Consider the following 23,905-nt stretch of genomic DNA (forward strand, 5'->3'; position numbering starts at 1 on the left):
GTAGCGTCCGGCAAAAAGGTCGTCAAGGAAATTCAGGGGGGAAAGGGCAGCGTTCCCCCCTTCCGTGTTCACCATCACCAAGGAAGGAGGCGGGGGAGGAAGTTCCTCCGCCTCGATGTCCGTGTCCTCTAGCTCAGGTGCGCTTCCCTCCATGGGAGAAGGTGCTGACTGGGCAGGGGATGCGCGTGAGGCTCGGCGCTCCCACTGGGTCGTTGAGGACAAGCGAGGACGCCGCCAGCTGCTCTCTGGCTGGTCGGGGTCGGTGGGGGAGCCTGCCCCCGGGCGCTGTCTCCCAAGAGTGTCGGGACCCCGGACTAGCTGTCCGAAATACCCTGTTATGTATACAGTTCACGATCCCATGATCAGTGCGCCGTGAACACATAACCGAACTGACATCAGAATTACATCATCCATTACAAAATGGAGTAAGAAAATTACAATAAGGTCACATGACCAATACTTACATAATAGCCTCGAAGGGCCTAACTAAACATCAGAGTAGCATCATCACTTCAACAGCGCAGAGCCCAAGTCATCTGCCATAACCCTACATGCAACTGATTGGGAGAACGTTCCTAGCTCGCATAGACGTCGTCCAATCCTTTTTCATTTGTCGAATTCCTTCAAGTTTGCCAAGTAAATAGCCAGGGACAAAGTCATGAGTACATTTGGAATTGTACTCGCTAACCATCAAGAAGGTGATAACAAGTCTATCTAAAGAATTGCAAGAGAAGAAGAACAGTTTCTCTTGTGGATATAGCATCCCGACATCTCAGTTGATAGGGACACTAAGAGGTTCCTATGACATCTCTATATCTTTATTGAAGAAGATACTTCAAAAGATAAACTGTGAAATCTCTATATCTTTATTGAAGAAAATACTTCAAAAGATAAACTATGACATCTCTATATCTTTATTGAAGAAGATACTTCAAAAGATAAACTATGACATCTCTATATCTTTATTGAAGAAGAGTTCCTCTACATGAAACACTAGGAAGGGGGTAACCCAATTTTGTTTTCTTTTCCTCGACCATCTCCATATGGTCGGCACAAGCTTTCCCATACCCTTCCAGTACATCAAACACTTTCTCACTTTCTTTGTAAAGCATTTCTAAAACAAAACTCGACACAGCTCGGCAACGGCCATTCCAACCGTCCATGACCGCGGATGGGGCTATTCGAATAGATTTAACTCTGCAGAGTGTGCGCACTTCCCCACAAGAACCAATAAATCCACCGGGATCATCCCCGGTTCGTCATACGAAAGTATGCGAGTCTCGGATAATCAGTCAAAGCCTTTCGCCTTTTCTACTTAGCATGGGATCCTACCCTATGGAGTATGCACCTCCCCGGCACCGTGGCAGCTCACCTCTCCTTGAGCGTGACTCCACCGCCACGTCAGGAGACCCATAGTGTCTTCCGGACGAGTAGCCCCGGAGGCATCTCGTTATACTATTGCCTCCAACAACGGCAATCCGAACTCGGGGGTACTCTTACCCTTGTATAGTTGTGCGGTGTCCCATGTTAAGGAGAGCAAACTATGAGCTAAGCCCCGTGCCCACGTTGGGGTAATGTGGCTGTGCGGTTTAGTTCTTCCGGGTGAATACAAAGAAACGTGTGTCGTTTTTCTCAAAAACCCAAGTCACACACACACATTCCTCTTTTCAACCATCTTTGCCAAGATCCTTTCCTTTCATAAACCATACACTCGGGTAAGGTCGACTCACCCAAGGTTTTTCTTAAAACTTTTACAACAAGGTAAACCTTGAGGGGTTCCCAACCTAAAGTTTCATGATTTGGAACTAACACATCATATGGCCGTGATGAAGGTCATCATGCCCATACGGAGTTGATAAGGGTGGAGTGATAAGGTCATACTTGCTTAAGGTAAGCATGCATGTAGACAACATAAGAGGGAGTATACTTTCAGATTTGTGGTGTTAACTAACCAACACTAATAGAAGTGGTGGTGATCAACAACAAAAAGTCCCACTAAGATAAATAGGCATACTCATCTCAAATTGAGAGTACACCAAGTTCATGACATGACTACCACTATATTATCAACGGGTGTGGTGTGAATTGCCAAGGGTGGTAACATACTTAGGATAAGCATGTAGGATAGCAAAGTAGGATAGCATGACCATGATCATCATAAATCCCAAGTGCTCATCATGACAAACATAAGATATGACCAAGGGGATTACCATGCTTGAGACAAAGCATGCATGACAATAATAAAGAGATCACACACAAAGAGTCAAGAGCTAAGAATAGCAACAAGGTGACATCCAAAAGAGACATCACAATCAGAGATCAATAGATGGCTTGCCTTGGTTGGCTTGTTTGTCCCTGGACTTCTTCAACTCCATCCAATAAGAATTCCAAGAATATAAATAAAATCCTCGTCCGATTCCACTTCTTCTTCTTCTTCTTCTCCGGAATTGTTCGCATCTATCGCCGGAAAATATAAAAGGAACACAATCAACATATTGTACCAACAAAAAAACATTCAACAATCAACAATCAATAGCTAACCACTCTACTAAGGGCTAACATACAAAGGACTTTTGGTTACTACAAAACAACTTTAAAAGAAAACCAATTTATTTCACTTTAATAAAAACATGAGAGCCTCACAATTAGCAATTGTCCCCTTGGGGTACCATCATGGCATATATGGGTTACCCCCTGGTAGATAACACCATAAAGAAGACAAGTGAAATGCTTTGGCCTAAAAAACAAACATCTTATATTTCCAAACATTTTTTGAGAAGCAGAAAACATTTTCCTACTTTATTTTGCTTACAAAACACTACCCAATACTAGGAAGTAAACAAGATACCACATCAATTGAAAACTTAAGCAAAACAATAGAACTAAGGTTAAGTTGCAGAGGTTTTGTTTTGCAAGAATAGAACATGGGTTGACCATTTTTAAAAACAAAGAGGTGGTCAAAGATTTCAATTACCCATCAAGTTTTGGTTCAACAAATCATGTAACACACACATATTACTAACAGTATCAAATATGCAGGAACAGAGACTAACAATATTTTTCCTAGAGGGCCAGTACTAAAACAAGACTAACCCAATTGGATTCACTCAAAAAGGTTAATCCTACTATTTTAGGAATTTGCTTGAATATGACTATACAGAAAACAAGATCTGTATGCCAAAAATCGTAGAAAAATCTTAAAAATATGAGGTCAGTTGCATCTGAAAGGTGTTGAAAACCTGATTCTGGTGCAATTGGTTTCACTCAAAAATTCATTTCCAAACTCCTGGTGTAATTGGACAAAGTCAGATCTGACCAAAATTTTATCTGTGCACCATTTCAATTTTTTGAGGTTACTTGAGGTGGCACCTATGGAAAAATGAAGCTATTGCAGAGGGATTTCACCCACAGTTGAGTTTGCTCAAAAATGTTTTGTAGAAAGATATAGATCTAACAAACAGTGATTCTGCATGTTTTCAGAACTTTATTTACCAAGGAAGATTTAAAACTAATTTGAGGGTGAGACCAGCGCCAAGTTGTATATCTTTTCTGTGGTTACCCGTGGAACTTTGAATCACTCGATTCGGAGCTATACACGAGTTTTGGTGGATTTTACAAGTTCGTACAGAATCTGAAACAGCAAGATTGCAGAAATTACTGAATGTATTTGGACGAACTTTGGTCAAAGACTTCAGATCTGATGATGGCTCAAGCTTCTCCGTGCTTGGTTCAACATGCACCTGCATCAAGATCCAATCTTAGAAAGAGAGGAAAAGAGAAAGGGAGAAGAAACCATCTAGGGTTAGGGGAAAAGAGAGAGAGGGATGCTCTCATGGTGACCTGGGGAGAGGAGGAGCTTGAGGGAGGAGGGGAGCTGCATCTTGCCCAGTTTCCATGGACATGGCCGGCCATGGAGCCTTGGGGGAGCAGCATTTCGTGGGGGGTGTGTAAGAGAAGGATGGGAGGGAGTGGAGGAAGGAGTGGGAAGTGGAAAATAAGAGCAAAGGAGAGGAGGTGGCCAGCCAAGCTCCTTTTATAGAGGGAGAGGGGGTGGCTGCCTCCTCATTGATTGGCTAAGGTGGGTGGCTGCCCATTTATAGATTGGGTTAGGTGGGAGACAAGGCTTGTGGAAGAAGGAAGTGAGGAGAAATGATAGTGATGAAGAAATTCAGCTCATGCATGCCAAGAGCTAGGCATGGCCGGCTACTTCTTGTCATTACAAGTGGACAAGCAAAGTGCAAATGCCACTTTATGCATGTCGACCAAGGTTGAGTGTTGGGATGGTTAGCTGAAAGTGGCTTGATGATGTCTTCAAATTAGGGAGAGAGATGATAATAAACATTGGTGCCCATGTTGAAGAATAAAGCACTTTGATCAAATTTATCAATTTGGCCAAGAGATGATGGTGGTGATGGTGGTTTAGACAATGGTAGAGCAAGGCTCAGAGAGATGGTGAATGAAGTAACCATATACTCACAAGGATGAATATGGTGACATAAATCATCAATTCATGAGGTCAAGGTGATGATGGAAAAGAATAGAGGAGTGAGATAGGTATGATGAAATATAAGTTGTTCTTCAAATAAGAGGTCAATTGGGAGTGGTTTGAATTACTCCCTAAGTCTAGGGTTAGTTGAAGGGAGTCCATTTGAAAGTATCAAATGATCATCCATTTTATCAAGAATTGGAGGATGGGGGATACAATGTGGTAGATCAGAGGTGTGCAAAAGATGTGCAAGTGTTGCCATTTGAAATTGAATTCATTTGAAAAGTATTTGAAACACCTCAATTGTATAGGGACAAATGGGAAGGAATTTAATTGAAGTGGACTTTGAATAAAGTTGAGATAGGTTAGGTAGAATATAGGATTCAAAATGTTCTACTTACTTTATCAAGTAAGGTAGAGTTTTTCTCAATTTTAAATAAACATGAGAAAAACAAGAAATGGTATAAGTACCATAAACAAGCTTTTTGTTAAAAAGGAAGCAAAATAGAAAATAATGTTTCAGAAATCAGTACTTGTTAAAAATGGGATGAAAAGCAAACCCCATTTCAGTTCTTTGTTTTCTTTGAAGAATATCTTGAAAAGATTTAATAAATCTAGAAGTAGTTTTGTGATCAAAACTAGAGAAGGAAAAACAATAGGGTTTTTGAGAAAGAAAACTAATTTAGGGAGGAGTGTTCTCAAGGGTAGATGGTGGCTACAAAATGTACCCATCATTCCCACTCTTGGTTTTGTGAAGATTAAACTTGAATAAAAACAAGAGGTAAAAGTGAAGGAAGTGATCTTGAGGTTAAACATTGGATAGGGTACAAGATCAAGGGAGTATAAGAGTTGCTAGAGTAGAATGGGACATGCAAGACGTGGAAGTTGCAGATGGTGATGCATAGATGAGATCCATGCATTGAGGTTACCAATAACAGTTGTGGGTGCTTAGAGAGCAACTGCTAAAGTGGGAATCATATAAGCCTGCCAAAACAGATTGTTGACTTGGCTTCAGAATCAGCTAGGATGAGTGGGTATATGAATGATCTGGTCTAAGGCAAAGACATGGTTGGGAGGTTCTCATGATAAGGTAGGTCTAGGACTAGGTGCATTGCCTAAGATGGCAAGAGATAGCTTAATCCAGGGGCTCCAAAATGGAACCTGGAAATAGATTTAGGACTTAGCCAAATTTGAATTGTCTAGGGTTTTTTGACTAGGGTTCAAGAGAAGGATGTAGAAAGGGGTAGATGATCCCAAGTTTGGAATTAGGGATGGGTTGGGCTAGATTAAATCACAAAGAGGAATTTTAAGTAGGCACACACATGTTGCCATAAGTGGAAGGGTTTGATGTAGTAAAAAGGAAAACAATTTTTCCTAAGCCACACATGTGTTTTATTGGGTGAGTTGTTTGTCTGACCACTAGAGGTGTTGTGCTTTGGGGTAGCTCAAGACAAAACTCAACAAGCAGAACAAGACAATTCATCTACCAATAGATCAAAGCAATTCATTATAACAAACAGATCAAGGCAATTCATCTAATTAGTCTATAGAAAAAGTTTTTGTTCCCCCTGATTTTTGCACTATGGACAACTAAACATGTTTTCAAAAGTTGGGGTGTGACAGCTCTTCCACCCTTAAAATAATCTCGTCCCGATATTACTAAGCGTAGGACTAGCGGGGTTTCAAAGTTTAACTAAAGTTAGACTCCATTCTTCTGTAGATGTGTCATTGTCGACACGGTCATAGCTTCAGCTTCCGGGAGACACGATAAATTTTTCTGCCGTGGGCAAGCTTCGTGAAGAGGTTGATTACTCCATGCAGGTGTTAGATCTATAGCTTCTTAATGATCCTAGCGGGGGTTCATGACTCTGGGAGGGTTAGTGCACTCCAACGGCGCTTTATGTCAACACCCGGGTTTTTAAGTCCGGATGCCCTATCATATCATACATCGCAATCCCAGGAAGATTGTTTTTGCGAGATATAATAGTAAGTCGTTCAGAGTCATCATTTATTACAACACATAAGGTCTTACATAAAGGGATCACATGATCCAATATTACACAAATAGATTGTTCAACATCACACATAAGTAGCGGAAGCGTAGTAGTAGTGGACTCATAATTCCACAGGCAACGCTTGACGTTAGAAGACGATCCTAGTTATCGTAGACGTCCTGCTGTCCGTCATCTTGATACTGTTGCTCCTCTTCATAGTCTGGCATTTGAATAGCCAGGGCAAAGCCATGAGTACTTTTAAAGTACTCGCAAACTAATACTATGTTAAAGCATACTAAGTATAATAAAGGGGTACTAAGCTCTAAGTTTATTTGCATAAAGCCAAGTTTTCTTTGAATAAACATTTAACAAAATCCTCATTATTTAATGGACTAACTCAAGTGGGAACATTAGTGTCATTCCCACAATTCCTTTGGGATACAAGACAATTCATCAATCACCATTATTATTTCAACATAAATCCTGATAACGGAAGTAGTATGGCCCTTCCAACCGTCCGTAACCGCGGACACGGCTATTCGAATAGGTTTAACACTCTGCAGAGGTTGTACTCTTGTGCCACAACTATTGATTTCATCCATCGAGGATAACCCCGAATCATCGTAACTCAGTACGCGGATCATCAATCATAACCTTTCACTTATATGTCCTAGTATAGGCACCTCTCCCCATGAGCTTGGCCTCCGGTGGAGAACCAACCGTTAACCCGGAACTGCACGGGGCTTGGGTCGTACATTCACCTCATATTCACATCATTCTCACATACGGAGGCAGCCTCGGCGTAACCCCTATGATGCTTGTTTAGAGGGAACCCATACTAAAATACACAAGTTTCTAGTTAAGCCCTACCCATAATCAGGTATTGTGGGGGTACTTGTATAATTGGAAAGGTATCGCATTCAAAACCATATCAGGTTTATATCAAAAATCACCATCTTCTCTTGGTCATATTCCAAGGTTTAAATTTCATATCAAATCCACTTGTTCCCATCTAGAGTAGTCAAATTTTAATAATTTAGCAATAGCAACTATATGAGGGGTGCTATCTAGCTTGAGTAGTGCTCATCTAAACCAAGTATTGTTCTATTCTATACATGGTGACTCATAAATCAAAAGTACTTTGAAATAAATAAACCAAAGTAAAATTTAAATAAAAACATGGGATAGGTAATACATAAAAGTAAAGTGTGATGATGCCTTTGCTCTTGTAGAGCTAAGCATTTATATTTAGCAAGGGTTAGCTTGCCTTGAGCTGAGCAGATGATCAAAGTGCTCTTCCTCTTCTTGGGAATAGGCCTCCTCCTCTTGGTAATCCTCGTTACTAGCGTCTATATACGAATACGAGGTATAAATACTAAACCAAACTCATATGCTAAACTAGGAACACTCAAAGAGTTCACACTCTAGTCCTATTATCAATCAAACATGGCATGGTGAGTTATTTGATGATTTCTTATTTATTAAAAAAAATACTTTCCTCTCATTATTCCTATTTCTTAAATTTAGATAGGTAGGTCCTTAAAGAAATTCATTTCTTCGCTTTACTTCATAATAAGATTTAATCTCTTCATATAATAATCAGGTATGAAATATAGGTTGACCCAAGTCAACATTTCATATCTATTATATGTGAGTCTAATTTAATCAAAGTGCTACACTACACATTTTATCATATTATTATTTTAAATGCATTAAAATCTCTAAGTAATACATATCAGGGGTTCATTAGCCTAAGTCATCCCCCTGGTTATATTACTTAGGATCAAGATTTAAATGAGAGAGTAGCTCTCATACTATTCATTAAATTTGAATTCCAAGTTGAATTGTTCTAGAATTCACTACATAGCTATCTTATTTGATCTAGTCCATGATCATGCAAATAACCTGGCTATATTATTGCATAATCAATTAGAGAACATTATTGGTGATTTATTAGAATTGGAATCAACTAAAAATCATTTATAGATTATTTTTAATAATTAATTGAAGTTAGAAAAGGCCCTGCCTTGTTATTTTTGTCATTTAAATTCTAATACGAATTTGGATATGAGGCCAGTGCCATCATTTAGATAATTTTGTGGGCTTTCTAAATATATAAAATTTGTTAAATTTGGTGTAGTAGATCTCCAGATATTTAAATTTGAAGTTAGCATCAGTATTTGAATTTGAACTAAATGGGTTATTCCTATTTGAATATTTGGGCCTGGCGGGAAAACTACTGGGCCAAAACTGAAATTTAAACACTGCGCAGCCCAGCAAGCCGCGGGTGCGAGTGGGCTGCCTGACAAGGTGGGGGCCACCTGTCGGCGCCTCTTAACACAGCGAAACGGTATGTTTAAACGTGGCCGTAGGATCTGGGGGTTGATCGACGGCTGGTGAGTGTCGTCGTCCCCGGCGGGATTCCGGCGAACTCACAGCGCCAGTAGGGGGTCGGAGGGCTTACCAGGCCGTTGCAGGTCTCTGGCAAGGTGCGCGGAGGAGTGGTGGTCGACGAGGAACAGCCTGGTGAAGTGGCGGCGCTCGGGGAGGCTCCAATCGACGCAGAGCTTCCGCGGGCTCCGGCGGACTCGAGCTCGCAATTCGAGCAGCTCCGGCGAGCTCTGGTGAAATTGAGTGTGGAGTAGTGTTCAGTGATGAGAGGGGAGTGAGTTGTGTGCTGAAGGGAGGAGCCGATCGTCGCTATTTATAGCGGCCGATGGTGGCCGTGGGGTGCTGTGGAGGAGTGGCCATGGCGCGGCTCCTGTGGTGCGTGAAAGGGCAAGGCGAGGACGGCTACGGCTAGGCGGTGTCCTGGCGATGCTCAACCCGTATTGGCGCAGAGAAAAGGGCGACGGGAGAGCTCGGGCGTTTGCAGAAATCATTGCGGTACCCGCGGTACGTTGACGACGAGGACGACGGCGACAGGGCTCTGGGCGGTGCTTGAGCGTGTCTAGGGCGTAGAGTGATTGGAGTGGATGCTCGAGGCCATGGTAGGGATGCAGGGCGAGGACGAGCACGCTCGAGTGCACGGCGTGCTGGCGCGCTCCAGAGCGCGGTGACCACGGCATGGGCACGGTACTGGCATGGTTTTGGCATGGCGGTTCTGGCCAATGCCAAGCCTTGGCTTTGCCCGAGCGTGTACCGTTCGATTCCTTGAGTGCCAGAGAGGCTCGAGGACAAGAAGAAAGTGTGAGAGGAGGGATGGAGAGAGGATGGCCAAAGTGGCCGGCATGGTGTTAGTTTTCATTTGTTTGTGCTTCTCCTCAGCTTTCATCATCCATGCAAGTACTGGGCTAGAGGCGGGGGTGTAGAACTAGCTAATGATCACAAGAACAAAGGGGTTTAGGGAAGAAACCAGTGGACACTTGTGTGTAACACAATTTGGAAATCATGCCCGCCGGTGTTCGACACAATGGCCGCATGAAGAAAATTTTCAAATTTCGAAATTCTTTTTGGTGAATCTTGATAATATAATTAATGTGAGGTTTTGGTGGTGGTGGCACTCAATTTGGAAAAGAATTGCAAAGTTTCAAATTTGAGATGATCTTCTTTTTATTCTCAGATCCTGTTTTGGCAATTAATTTCTGGTCAACCTAGTCAACTCTGGCCATGGTGGTCAACATGAAAAGTATTCACCTTGACATGGTCTTGGATGACATGGCTTTGGTTGACAAAGTTTAGTTTAGGTTTTAAGAATTACGAGGGTGCAAAGTGGTGAAGAAAATATTTTTCACCCAAATGACCATTATCACATGTATGTTGAAATCCTTATTTTTCTTGATTTGATTCATGATCCAAAGATGCATTTGTGTTAGTTTATCATATTAAAACATTTTAGAAGCCAAGAAGCAAGCAATTATGGCCTTGGTGATGATTTTGCATTTTTACATAAGGTGTATGTGAGTGAAGAATGGGTTTTTCCCATTTTCCTGAATTCTTCTCATTTTATGGTTTTGTGATCTTGATTAGGGTTCACATAGCAATAGATCAACCATGCTAACACTCATCATGGCAATAGCACAAAAGAAAATCACTTAAATGCACAAAACTATATGTGGCACTATATGCATAGAAAAGTTTTTGTTTATTGTAATTTTTGAGTAATTGAACTCTCACTTGCTTTATTTATTGTTGAAAAACTTGGGATGTTACAAACCCTTCCCCCTTACAAAAGATCTCGTCCCGAGATCTGGAAGAAAACTAGGTACTAAAGAGATTGGGGTATTCAGTCTTCATAAAGTCTTCTCTTTCCCAAGTGGCCTCTTCTTCGGTGTGGTTACTCCATTGGACCTTCAGAAACTTGATACTCCTGGTGCGAGTGGTTCTGAATGCTTCCTCCAGAATGCGAATAGGGACTTCGCGGTAGGTTAGATCTGAGTTGATATCCACAGTACGATGGTCAATGTTCTTGAACACCTCAGTCTTCTCAGGTACCTCTAAGCATTTCCGGAGTAACGAGATGTGAAACACATTGTGCACCGTTGACATTTCTTCTGGTAACTCAAGCTGATAGGACACTTCCCCTCGGCGACTCAGGACTTTGAAAGGTCCTACGTAACGGGGTGCAAGCTTTCCTTTAAGCTGGAATCTCTGCATTCCTTTAAGAGGGGACACTTTGAGATATACGAAATCTCCGATCTCGAAGGTCATCTCTCGGCGTCTCTTGTCGGCGTAGCTCTTTTGTCTTGATTGGGCTGTCTTGAGGTACTCGCGGATCTTGTGAACCTTCTCTTCGGCTTCTCGGAGAATATCTGGTCCAAAGACTTGACTCTCCCCTACTTCCGACCAATTCAGAGGGGTACGGCACTTTCTTCCGTACAGAGCTTCAAAGGGGGCCATCTGCAAGCTGGCTTGATAGCTGTTGTTGTATGAGAATTCTGCGTACGGCAAACAGTCTTCCCACTTGGATCCATATTCTAACACACATGCTCTCGAGCATATCCTCTAGTATCCGGTTGACTCGTTCGGTCCGTCCATCCGTCCGAGGGTGATAGGCTGTGCTGAAGTTCAGCCCTAGTTCCGAGTCCTTCATGTACCTTCTGCCAAAATCTGGAGGTGAATTGGGATCCTCTATCAGATACTATTGACTTCGGGGTTCCGTGCAGGCTGACTATCCGTGAGATATATAACTCTGCAAGTCTTGGTCCTTGGTAGGTGGTCTTGACGGGGATGAAATGGGCAACTTTGGTCAGTCTGTCGACCACTACCCAGATAGAATCATTCCCTTTACTAGATTTGGGCAATCCGGTGATGAAGTCCATTCCTACGGAATCCCACTTCCATTCGGGAATCTGCAGGGGCTGTAGCAGTCCTGCTGGTCGTTGGTGTTCTGCCTTGACTCGCTGACAGATGTCACACTTGGCGATATAACTCCCGATTTCTCGCTTCATCCCATGCCACCAGAATTGTTCCTTCAAGTCCTGGTACATCTTGGTACCTCCGAGATGAATAGGGTATAAGGTGTCATGGGCTTCCTTTAGAATCACTTGCTTCAACTCTGAATCTGACGGCACGCACAAGCGTCCGTTGTACCAAAGTACTCCTTCTTCATCAACAGTGAATCCCGGTGCCTTTCCCGTCGCTGGTCGGCTCTTAATCCCGTCAATGCTTGCATTGTTTTTCTGGGCTTCCTTGATTTGACTAATCAGGGTGGGTTGAAGTTCAATGCTAGCGAGAAATCCTTCACTTACTAGCTCCATTCTAAACTGTTCAAATTCTTGGTGAAGGCTAGGTTGTTCTTCGGCAATCATGGAGTTCAACTGACACGGCAGTCTACTCAAAGCATCTGCTACCACATTGGCCTTGCCTGGGTGATAGTGGATATCCATATCATAATCCTTGATTAACTCTAACCATCTCCGTTGCCTCATGTTCAGTTCCTTCTGAGTGAAGATATACTTCAAACTCTTGTGATCCGAATAGATCTCGCATCGATTACCCATGAGGTAATGACGCCATACTTTCAAGGCTAACACGACTGCTGCTAACTCTAAGTCATGGGTCGGATAATTCTGTTCATGTTGCTTCAGTTGCCTGGACAGGTACGAGATCACTTTGCCTTCTTGCATCAACACACATCCAAGACCAATCTTGGAGGCATCACAATACACATCAAATGGTTTGGTGATGTCCGGCATGATCAGTATTGGGGCTGAAGTCAGTCTGCTCTTGAGCTGTTGGAAGCTCTCTTCACACTTGTTTGTCCATTCGAACTTCTTGTCCTTCTTCAACAATTGAGTCATTGGTCTGGCTATGCTTGAGAATCCTTCAACGAATCGGCGGTAATATCCCGCCAATCCGAGAAATGCACGGACCTCAGTCTGGGTGGTTGGGGCTTTCCATTCTGCAACGGTCTTTATCTTTGAGGGGTCAACGGCAATTCCTCCTGCGGACAAGATGTGTCCCAGGAATCCTACTTCCCTCAACCAGAACTCACACTTGCTGAACTTGGCATACAGCTGGTGTTCCCGAAGAGTATCTAAGACCATTTCCAAGTGCTGCTCATGTTCTTCTTCGGTTTTGGAGTAGATCAGGATGTCGTCGATGAAGACCACGACGAACTTATCCAGGAAGTTCATGAAGATCTTATTCATGAGATTCATGAAATAAGCGGGGGCATTGGTCAATCCAAATGACATGACATTGTACTCGTACAATCCATATCTGGTGGTGAAGGCAGTTTTGGGAATGTCCGATGCACGGATCTTCAGCTGATGGTACCCTGTCCTAAGATCAATCTTAGAAAACACGGTGGCACCGGTCAACTGGTCAAACAGGTCTTCTATTTTGGGCAAGGGATACTTGTTCTTGATGGTGACATCATTGAGCTTGCGGTAATCCGTACATAAACGAATCGTACCATCCTTCTTGTCCACAAACAAAACTGGTGATCTCCAGGGGGATGCACTTGGTCTAATCAAACCTTTGGCCAACATATCATCCAGTTGTTTCTTCAGTTCCACTAATTCTGCCGGGTTCATGCTGTAAGCTCTCTGGGCTATTGGTCCGGTTCCGGGGATTAACTCGATGATAAACTCGATATCCCGATCCGGGGGCATACCGGGTAGGTCCTCCGGAAACACATCAGAGTATCTACAGACGACTCTGATTTGATCCAGGGTGGGTTTGGTTAAACTCTGGTTGCAGGTAAATTTTCTGGGCAGTTTTTCTGAGATGTGCTCAACTAACACTCCGGTGCTACTAGTCATGGTGATGGCCTTCTTGGCACAATCAATCAATCCATGATGTTTGGACATCCGAGTCCATACCCAAGCACTACTTCCAAACCTTTTGTTCCCAAAACAATCGATTGGCATAAAAGTCTATTTCATGAATTCCGATAGGAACATCTTTGCAAATTTTTCTAGCTTTAGTTGTTGATCCGGTATTTGCACTACCATGACATGCTTCAAACCGATGGGTTGAATCTTACTAGTGCATGCAAATTCTTCCGTAACAAATGAATGCGATGCTCCGTAATCAAACAAAGCACTCTTGCGAGTATTGAGTTAACAGAGAACATACCCAGAACGACATCTGGGGCTTCCTGAGCTTCTTCCGCACTCATGTGAAAGAGGCGGCCGCTGCGGTTGTTCGGGTTGTTGGGGGCGAACTTCTTGTTGTTGGCGACATGGCGTTGCTGCTGAGCAGGGCCAGTGGTGTTGGCGGCCATCTTGGCGAGTCGCTGGGGACACTCTTTGGAGAAGTGCCCCAACACACCGCACTCATAGCAGTTGATGGTGGACTTGTCCTTGGGGGCGACAGGGACAGCATTGCTCCCCGTCCTTGGAGCAGTGTTGGTGTTGGGGTTGGCAGGGGCTCTTGTCGGGGCGCGGTTGAAGTTGTTGTTGTGGTGGACGAAGTTATTGTTGTTGGGGTGGTGTCCTCCCGTCCTGGGGTTTCCTCCGCTCCGGTTCTGATAACCAGGGCGCGACATCTGTGCCGGTGGCCTGTTGTTTCTGGGGGTGAATCCTCCGCTTGAGCCAGGGCGAAACTTGGAGTTGTTGCTGGGCCCACTCTGGTGCATCATGCGGCGCTTGCGGTTTTCATTGGCCTGGTTCAGCTTGCCCTCCATCTGGATGGCGGAGTCAACAAGGGCTTCGAGGTCAGCAAAAGGGATGTTGACCAGCACAGTCTGCATCTCATCGTGCAGTCCATTCAGGAACCTCTCCTTCCTTTTCTCGGTGGTGTCAGTCTCATCCGGGGCGTACCTTGACAAGGTGAGGAACTTGTCGCGGTATTCTACCACGGTCGACGGCCTTGCTTTAACTCGCGGAACTCATCCCGCATCTTCTTGATGAGACCCGGTGGCACATGGTACTTGCTAAACTTGAGCTTGAAGTCCGCCCAAGTCATGAGCTGCCCTGCATTCAATGCGCGAGCACTCGTCCACCAGGCACGTGCAGGTCCTGCCAGATAGTGAGTGGCGAACAGCACCTTGTCCTCAGCTTCCACTCCGGCAACCTCAAGATTGTTCTCCATTGTTTGGAGCCAATCATCAGCATCAAGGGGTTCCTCCGTCTTGCTAAACACCGGTGGGTTGGTGTTCTGAAAGTTCTTTAACTTGGACCCCGGGTGATCATGGTTCCCGTGGCCTTGGTTGTTCTGTGCTAACTGTTGAAGTACAGCTAGGTTAGCTTGCCTTTCAGTCCTATCCACTTCTCGTTCAGCCAGCATCTGTTGCAGTATCTGTGTCAACGCATCTGGATTGGCGTTGCGATTGGAATGTGCCATCTGAACAGAGATATGGATCATAAGATAAGAGGGACAATTTCTATGGCTTAATTTTGGGGAGTAAACTCACATTTATATAAACATGGTTCATAAAATAAAAATATTACACATACGAACATAGTCATGAAGGTAGCAATTATTACAAGCCAACATTCCGGAGGGTTTGAAGAACCCTTTCAACAAGCTACGATACAAGGGGCGAATGCAAGGGACCGATACATCTCAGGCTACGCGGTGCTCAAGGAGGGATGGAAGCTATCCATCGATGCGGAGCGGGAAGGTGGTGTCCATCCCGGCAGGCAGGTGCTGGTGGAAGTCCTGGTCTTCCTCTTCCTCCGGCTCGTAGTCGTTGTCGTTGCTGACGTAGGAGTAGCCATCCCCTTGGATGTCTTCCCCCTCGCCTTCTCCCTCCAGGATCTGGAGCTGCTCCACCTGAGTGGAGATGGTCTCCTTCAGGACGGCGATCTTGGTCTTGAGGCGGTGGATGGTGGCATCCCTCTTCGCGACCAGCTGGCGCAGAGTCCTGCGCTCCTTCGCGATGACCTTGATGGTATCCGCGTACTGGTTCAGCTGCTGCTGAGTGTGGTTGGCGGCGGAGCGGGAGTTGTTCAGCGCAGACCGAGTCTCGTACAGCATGTAGTCGAGGTGGTCCACATGGTGCCTCAGCACGGGGTGGTACGGCAGGCTGAGGGGCAGACCAACAGAGGAGTGCCTTGCGAAGTGCGCAAAGCGTTCCCCTTCGATGGCCGGCGAGTTCCGCCCGCACGGACGAGCGAGAGACTCTCGCGAGCATGGGCGAGTCCATCCACCCAAGTGTTCTCGCGGAGCGAGAACTGGATCTGGCGGAACATGGGCGACTCCGGCTTTCCTGGAAGGTTAGCCATGATCAGCCATTGGAGCTGGCCGTTGTCCGAGATCTGACCCCCGTAGAACACGGGAGGCGTGCGTCCAAGGAAGTCGGTGAGAGCGAACAGATCTCGTTCGAAGATCAGGTCCCCTCCGTTTGCCAAGTCGTACACTTGGGTCTGGAGAAAAGGCTCCGTCGGGATGATGGGATCCATCTGTAGAGGGAGTGACAAATAAGTTAATAATTGTCAGTGTTCAAAATTTTAAGTAATAATCAATGAAATGGAGTATTTCGAAAAAGAATTTCAAGGTAAGGGTATGAGTGTATTTTCATAACTATTTTATTATAAATTAAGTTTGTTGGACGTCCATTCTAACTAAGGTCTTCTAAGGTCAAACAATGGCTCTGATACCAACTTGTCAACACCCGGGTTTTTAAGTCCGGATGCCCTATCATATCATACATCGCAATCCCAGGAAGATTGTTTTTGCGAGATATAATAGTAAGTCGTTCGAGTCATCATTTATTACAACACATAAGGTCTTACATAAAGGGATCACATGATCCAATATTACACAAATAGATTGTTCAACATCACACATAAGTAGCGGAAGCGTAGTAGTAGTGGACTCATAATTCCACGAGCAACGCTTGACGTTAGAAGACGATCCTAGTTATCGTAGACGTCCTGCTGTCCGTCATCTTGATACTGTTGCTCCTCTTCATAGTCTGGCATTTGAATAGCCAGGGCAAAGCCATGAGTACTTTTAAAGTACTCGCAAACTAATACTATGTTAAAGCATACTAAGTATAATAAAGGGGTACTAAACTCTAAGTTTATTTGCATAAAGCCAAGTTTTCTTTGAATAAACATTTAACAAAATCCTCATTATTTAATGGACTAACTCAAGTGGGAACATTAGTGTCATTCCCACAATTCCTTTGGGATACAAGACAATTCATCAATCACCATTATTATTTCAACATAAATCCTGATAACGGAAGTAGTATGGCCCTTCCAACCGTCCGTAACCGCGGACACGGCTATTCGAATAGGTTTAACACTCGCGCAGAGGTTGTACTCTTGTGCCACAACTATTGATTTCATCCGTCGAGGATAACCCCGAATCATCGTAACTCAGTACGCGGATCATCAATCATAACCTTTCACTTATATGTCCTAGTATAGGCACCTCTCCCCATGAGCTTGGCCTCCCGGTGAGAACCAACCGTTAACCCGGGAACCGCACAGGGCTTGGGTCGTACATTCACCTCATATTCACATCATTCTCACATACGGAGGCAGCCTCGGCGTAACCCCTATGATGCTTGTTTAGAGGGAACCCATACTAAAATACACAAGTTTCTAGTTAAGCCCTACCCATAATCAGGTATTGTGGGGGTACTTGTATAATTGGAAAGGTATCGCATTCAAAACCATATCGGGTTTATATCAAAAATCACCATCTTCTCTTGGTCATATTCCAAGGTTTAAATTTCATATCAAATCCACTTGTTCCCATCTAGAGTAGTCAAATTTTAATAATTTAGCAATAGCAACTATATGAGGGGTGCTATCTAGCTTGAGTAGTGCTCATCTAAACCAAGTATTGTTCTATTCTATACATGGTGACTCATAAATCAAAAGTACTTTGAAATAAATAAACCAAAGTAAAATTTAAATAAAAACATGGGATAGGTAATACATAAAAGTAAAGTGTGATGATGCCTTTGCTCTTGTAGAGCTAAGCATTTATATTTAGCAAGGGTTAGCTTGCCTTGAGCTGAGTAGTGATCAAAGTGCTCTTCCTCTTCTTGGGAATAGGCCTCCTCCTCTTGGTAATCCTCGTTACTAGCGTCTATATACGAATACGAGGTATAAATACTAAACCAAACTCATATGCTAAACTAGGAACACTCAAAGAGTTCACACTCTAGTCCTATTATCAATCAAACATGGCATGGTGAGTTATTTGATGATTTCTTATTTATTAAAAAAAATACTTTCCTCTCATTATTCCTATTTCTTAAATTTAGATAGGTAGGTCCTTAAAGAAATTCATTTCTTCGCTTTACTTCATAATAAGATTTAATCTCTTCATATAATAATCAGGTATGAAATATAGGTTGACTCAAGTCAACATTTCATATCTATTATATGTGAGTCTAATTTAATTAAAATGCTACACTACACATTTTATCATATTATTATTTTAAATGCATTAAAATCTCTAAGTAATACATATCAGGGGTTCATTAGCCTAAGTCATTCCCCCTGGTTATATTACTTAGGATCAAGATTTAAATGAGAGAGTAGCTCTCATACTATTCATTAAATTTGAATTCCAAGTTGAATTGTTCTAGAATTCACTACATAGCTATCTTATTTGATCTAGTCCATGATCATGCAAATAACCTGGCTATATTATTGCATAATCAATTAGAGAACATTATTGGTGATTTATTAGAATTGGAATCAACTAAAAATCATTTATAGATTATTTTTAATAATTAATTGAAGTTAGAAAAGGCCCTGCCTTGTTATTTTTGTCATTTAAATTCTAATACGAATTTGGATATGAGGCCAGTGCCATCATTTAGATAATTTTGTGGGCTTTCTAAATATATAAAATTTGTTAAATTTGGTGTAGTAGATCTCCAGATATTTAAATTTGAAGTTAGCATCGGTATTTGAATTTGAACTAAATGGGTTATTCCTATTTGAATATTTGGGCCTGGCGGGAAAACTACTGGGCCAAAACTGAAATTTAAACACTGCGCAGCCCAGCAAGCCGCGGGTGCGAGTGGGCTGCCTGACAAGGTGGGGGCCACCTGTCGGCGCCTCTTAACACAGCGAAACGGTATGTTTAAACGTGGCCGTAGGATCTGGGGGTTGATCGACGGCTGGTGAGTGTCGTCGTCCCCGGCGGGATTCCGGCGAACTCACGCGCGCCGCAGGGGGTCGGAGGGCTTACCAGGCCGTTGCAGGTCTCTGGCAAGGTGCGCGGAGGAGTGGTGGTCGACGAGGAACAGCCTGGTGAAGTGGCGGCGCTCGGGGAGGCTCCAATCGACGCAGAGCTTCCGCGGGCTCCGGCGGACTCGAGCTCGCAATTCGAGCAGCTCCGGCGAGCTCTGGTGAAATTGAGTGTGGAGTAGTGTTCGGTGATGAGAGGGGAGTGAGTTGTGTGCTGAAGGGAGGAGCCGATCGTCGCTATTTATAGCGGCCGATGGTGGCCGTGGGGTGCCGTGGAGGAGTGGCCATGGCGCGGCTCCCGTGGTGCGTGAAAGGGCAAGGCGAGGACGGCTACGGCTAGGCGGTGTCCTGGCGATGCTCAACCCGTATTGGCGCAGAGAAAAGGGCGACGGGAGAGCTCGGGCGTTTGCAGAAATCATTGCGGTACCCGCGGTACGTCGACGACGAGGACGACGGCGACAGGGCTCTGGGCGGTGCTTGAGCGTGTCTAGGGCGTAGAGTGATTGGAGTGGATGCTCGAGGCCATGGTAGGGATGCAGGGCGAGGACGAGCACGCTCGAGTGCACGGCGTGCTGGCGCGCTCCGCAGCGCGGTGACCACGGCATGGGCACGGTACTGGCATGGTTTTGGCATGGCGGTTCTGGCCAATGCCAAGCCTTGGCTTTGCCCGAGCGTGTACCGTTCGATTCCTTGAGTGCCAGAGAGGCTCGAGGACAAGAAGAAAGTGTGAGAGGAGGGATGGAGAGAGGATGGCCAAAGTGGCCGGCATGGTGTTAGTTTTCATTTGTTTGTGCTTCTCCTCAGCTTTAATCATCCATGCAAGTACTGGGCTAGAGGCAGGGGGTGTAGAACTAGCTAATGATCACAAGAACAAAGGGGTTTAGGGAAGAAACCAGTGGACACTTGTGTGTAACACAATTTGGAAATCATGCCTGCCAGGTGTTCGACACAATGGCCGCATGAAGAAAATTTTCAAATTTCGAAATTCTTTTTGGTGAATCTTGATAATATAATTAATGTGAGGTTTTGGTGGTGGTGGCACTCAATTTGGAAAAGAATTGCAAAGTTTCAAATTTGAGATGATCTTCATTTTATTCTCTGGTCCTGTTTTGGCAATTAATTTCTGGTCAACCTAGTCAACTCTGGCCATGGTGGTCAACATGAAAAGTATTCACCTTGACATGGTCTTGGATGACATGGCTTTGGTTGACAAAGTTTAGTTTAGGTTTTAAGAATTACAGGGGTGCAAAGTGGTGAAGAAAATATTTTTCACCCAAATGACCATTATCACATGTATGTTGAAATCCTTATTTTTCTTGATTTGATTCATGATCCAAAGATGCATTTGTGTTAGTTTATCATATTAAAACATTTTAGAAGCCAAGAAGCAAGCAATTATGGCCTTGGTGATGATTTTGCATTTTTACATAAGGTGTATGTGAGTGAAGAATGGGTTTTTCCCATTTTCCTGAATTCTTCTCATTTTAGGGTTTTGTGATCTTGATTAGGGTTCACATAGCAATAGATCAACCATGCTAACACTCATCATGGCAATAGCACAAAAGAAAATCACTTAAATGCACAAAACTATATGTGGCACTATATGCATAGAAAAGTTTTTGTTTATTGTAATTTTTGAGTAATTGAACTCTCACTTGCTTTATTTATTGTTGAAAAACTTGGGATGTTACACTTTAGCAGGGTTGAAAACCTTTTTTCTAGAGTTAGCTTAAAAATTAGTGGAAGACTTCGTCTTCCACCCTTAAAATTGTTCATCGGGGGGGTTTGAAAACTCTAAGCTTCGGCCACGGGTCTTGTTGGGCGCTTTTTGAAGAAACCATTGATCTCCCGTCTTTGAGAGGAAACACCTTCAGGGAGGGCGATGCACAGTTCAAAGCTTCAAGGGGAGTTAATGCATCTCAAGTTCACAACGGTGTTTTTAGAAAGGTTGAAAAGTTTAGGGTTAGCTCCAATTTTTACTGGAAGACGAACCCTTAAAATTTTTCGTCGGGTTTTTTTTTTTTTGGAAAAACTCAGAGCTTCGGCCTTGTGGTTCTGCCTTGGAGCTTCTGAAGAAGTCATCAATCTTCCGTATTCAGTTGAAGAATCTTCGGGGGAGACATGTAGACCACGGCTTCAATAGGTAAACACGGTGCTTACTACTATGTAGGACACGCGGTAAGTTAGTAAGTCGACGAGACTCCTGGATGGTATCCACCTAAAGCAGCAACAAAGGTCATCGAAGACAATCTTCAGCTTGAGGGTCGGTACTGACTTATACCAGTTAAGAAGCGAACGGGTAAACTACACCTAATCTTGAGTCTTGAGGTATCTTCATGAGCTTCGCTTGATGAGGACCAGATGAACCATGTGATGCAGCTTGGCTTTGACACTAATGTTCTCTCTCAGTTTGTTAGACGGGGTGTTAGAGGGTTGTTTCAAGAAGATATCCTCGAGGTTAGCGCGACTATACTCCAAGGTTAGACCACGTTAGTATGTCTTCTCGCAGAGGTGCAGTCACTCTTGTGATGGGATTCGTAGCATAGAAAACAAAAAATTTCCTACTGCAAGAACGAAAACACAAGCCAAGATCTAATCTAGTAGACGGTAGCAACGAGGAGATGAAGAGACTAACCCTCGAAGATCGCAAAGCTTAACGAGATTAGATCTCGGGGTGGATGTAGACGATCACTTGCCGCTTGCAAAAGCGCGTAGAAGATCTTGACGGTGCCACAATCGGGCAGCACCTCCGTACTCGGTCACACATTCGGTGTTGATGACGACGTCCTTCTCCCCGTTCCAGCGGGCAGCGGAAGTAGTAGATCCTCCTCGGAATCCCGGCAGCACGACGGCGTGGTGGCGGTGGTGGTGGAGATCTCCGGCAGGGCTTCGCCTATGCGCTGCGGGAGAGATATGTGGAGGAGCGGTGCTAGGGTTTGGGGAGAGGGGGGTCTAGGGCGCCGGCCACTTGGGGGCTGCGGCCTAGGAGGCTTTGGTGTGGCTGGCCCCTCCCCTTGGCTCCTCATTATATAGGTGGAAATCCCCAAGAGTTGTAGTCCAAGTCTTTGAATAAGACCCCAACAACAAAACCTACCATACGTGGGAAACCTACTCAAGGGGGGAGTCCTACTCAAGGTGGCACTCCCACCTTTCCTTGAGGTGGGCTGGCCGGCCACCTTTAGGTGGAGTCCACCTGGGACTCCTCCCCTTAGGGTTGGCTGGCCATGCTAGTGGAGTCCCTCCGGGACTCCTCCTTCCATAGTGATTTCTTCCGGACTTTTCTAGAACCTTCTAGAACCTTCCATAAATGCACCGGATCATTTTCAAACTTGTAAAATGACTTCCTATATATGAATCTTATTCTCCGGACCATTCCGGAACTCCTCGTGATGTCCTGGATCCCATCCGAGACTCCGAACAAAACTTCGAACTCCATTCCATATTCCATATCTACTTAAACGACATCAAACCTTAAGTGTGTCACCCTACGGTTCACGAACTATGTAGACATGGTTGAGACTTCTCTCCGACCAATAACCAATAGCGGGATCTGGAGATCCATAATGGCTCCCACATATTCAACGATGACTTAGTGATCGAATGAACCATTTACATACGATACCGATTCCCTTTGTCACGCGATATTTTACTTGTCCGAGGTTTGATCATCGGTATCTCTATACCTCGTTCAACCTCGTCTCCTGACAAGTACTCTTTACTCGTACCGTGGTATGTAGTCTCTTATGAACCATTCATATGTTTGCAAACTAATTAGACGACATTCCACCGAGAGGGCCCAGAGTATATCTATCCGTCATCGGGATGGACAAATCCCACTGTTGATCCATATGCCTCAACTCATACTTTCCGGATACCTAATCCCACCTTTATAACCACCCATTTACGCAAGTGGCGTTTGATGTAATCAAAGTACCCTTCCGGCATAAGTGATTTACATGATCTCATGGTCGTAAGGACTAGGTAACTATGTATCGAAAGCTTATAGCAAATGAACTTAATGACGTGATCTTATGCTACGCTTAATTGGGTGTGTCCATTACATCATTCACACAATGACATAACCTTGTTATTAATAACATCCAATGTTCATGATCATGAAACTATGATCATCTATTAATCAACAAGCTAGTTATACAAGAGGCTTACTAGGGACTCCTTGTTGTTTACATAACACACATGTATCAATGTTTCGGTTAATACAATTATAGCATGGTATGCAAACATTCATCATAAACATAAAGATATATAATAACCACTTTATTATTGCCTCTTGGGCATATCTCCAACAGTCTCCCACTTGCACTAGAGTCAATAATCTAGATTACATTGTAAGGTACCTAACACCCATGGCATTCCGGTGTTGGTCATGCTTTGCCCTAGGGAGAGCTTTAGTCAACGGATCTGCCACATTCGGATCGGTGTGTACTTTGCAAATCTTTACTTCTCCATCTTCGATGTACTCGCGAATCGAATGAAAACGCAGCTTGATATGCTTCAGCTTCTTGTGTGACCTTGGTTCTTGTGCATTGGCGATGGCACCCATGTTGTCACAATAAATGACTAGTGGGTCCAATGCACTAGGAACCACACCAAGCTCAACAATGAACCTCTTCATCCATACCGCTTCCGAAGAAGCCTCCGAAGCCGCTATGTATTCCGATTCTGTTGAAGACTTCGCCACCGTGCACTGCTTGGAGCTGCACCAGCCTATCGCAAAGCACCATTCAATATAAACACGTACCCGGACCGAGACTTAGAGTCATCGGGATCGTTGTTCCAACTTGCATCGGTGTAACCGGTTACAACGAGCTCTTGGTCACCGCCATAACAAAGAAACATATCCTTAGTCC

This window comes from Lolium rigidum, chromosome 7, assembly GCF_022539505.1.
Source record: "Lolium rigidum isolate FL_2022 chromosome 7, APGP_CSIRO_Lrig_0.1, whole genome shotgun sequence".
Classification (NCBI taxonomy): domain Eukaryota; kingdom Viridiplantae; phylum Streptophyta; class Magnoliopsida; order Poales; family Poaceae; genus Lolium; species Lolium rigidum.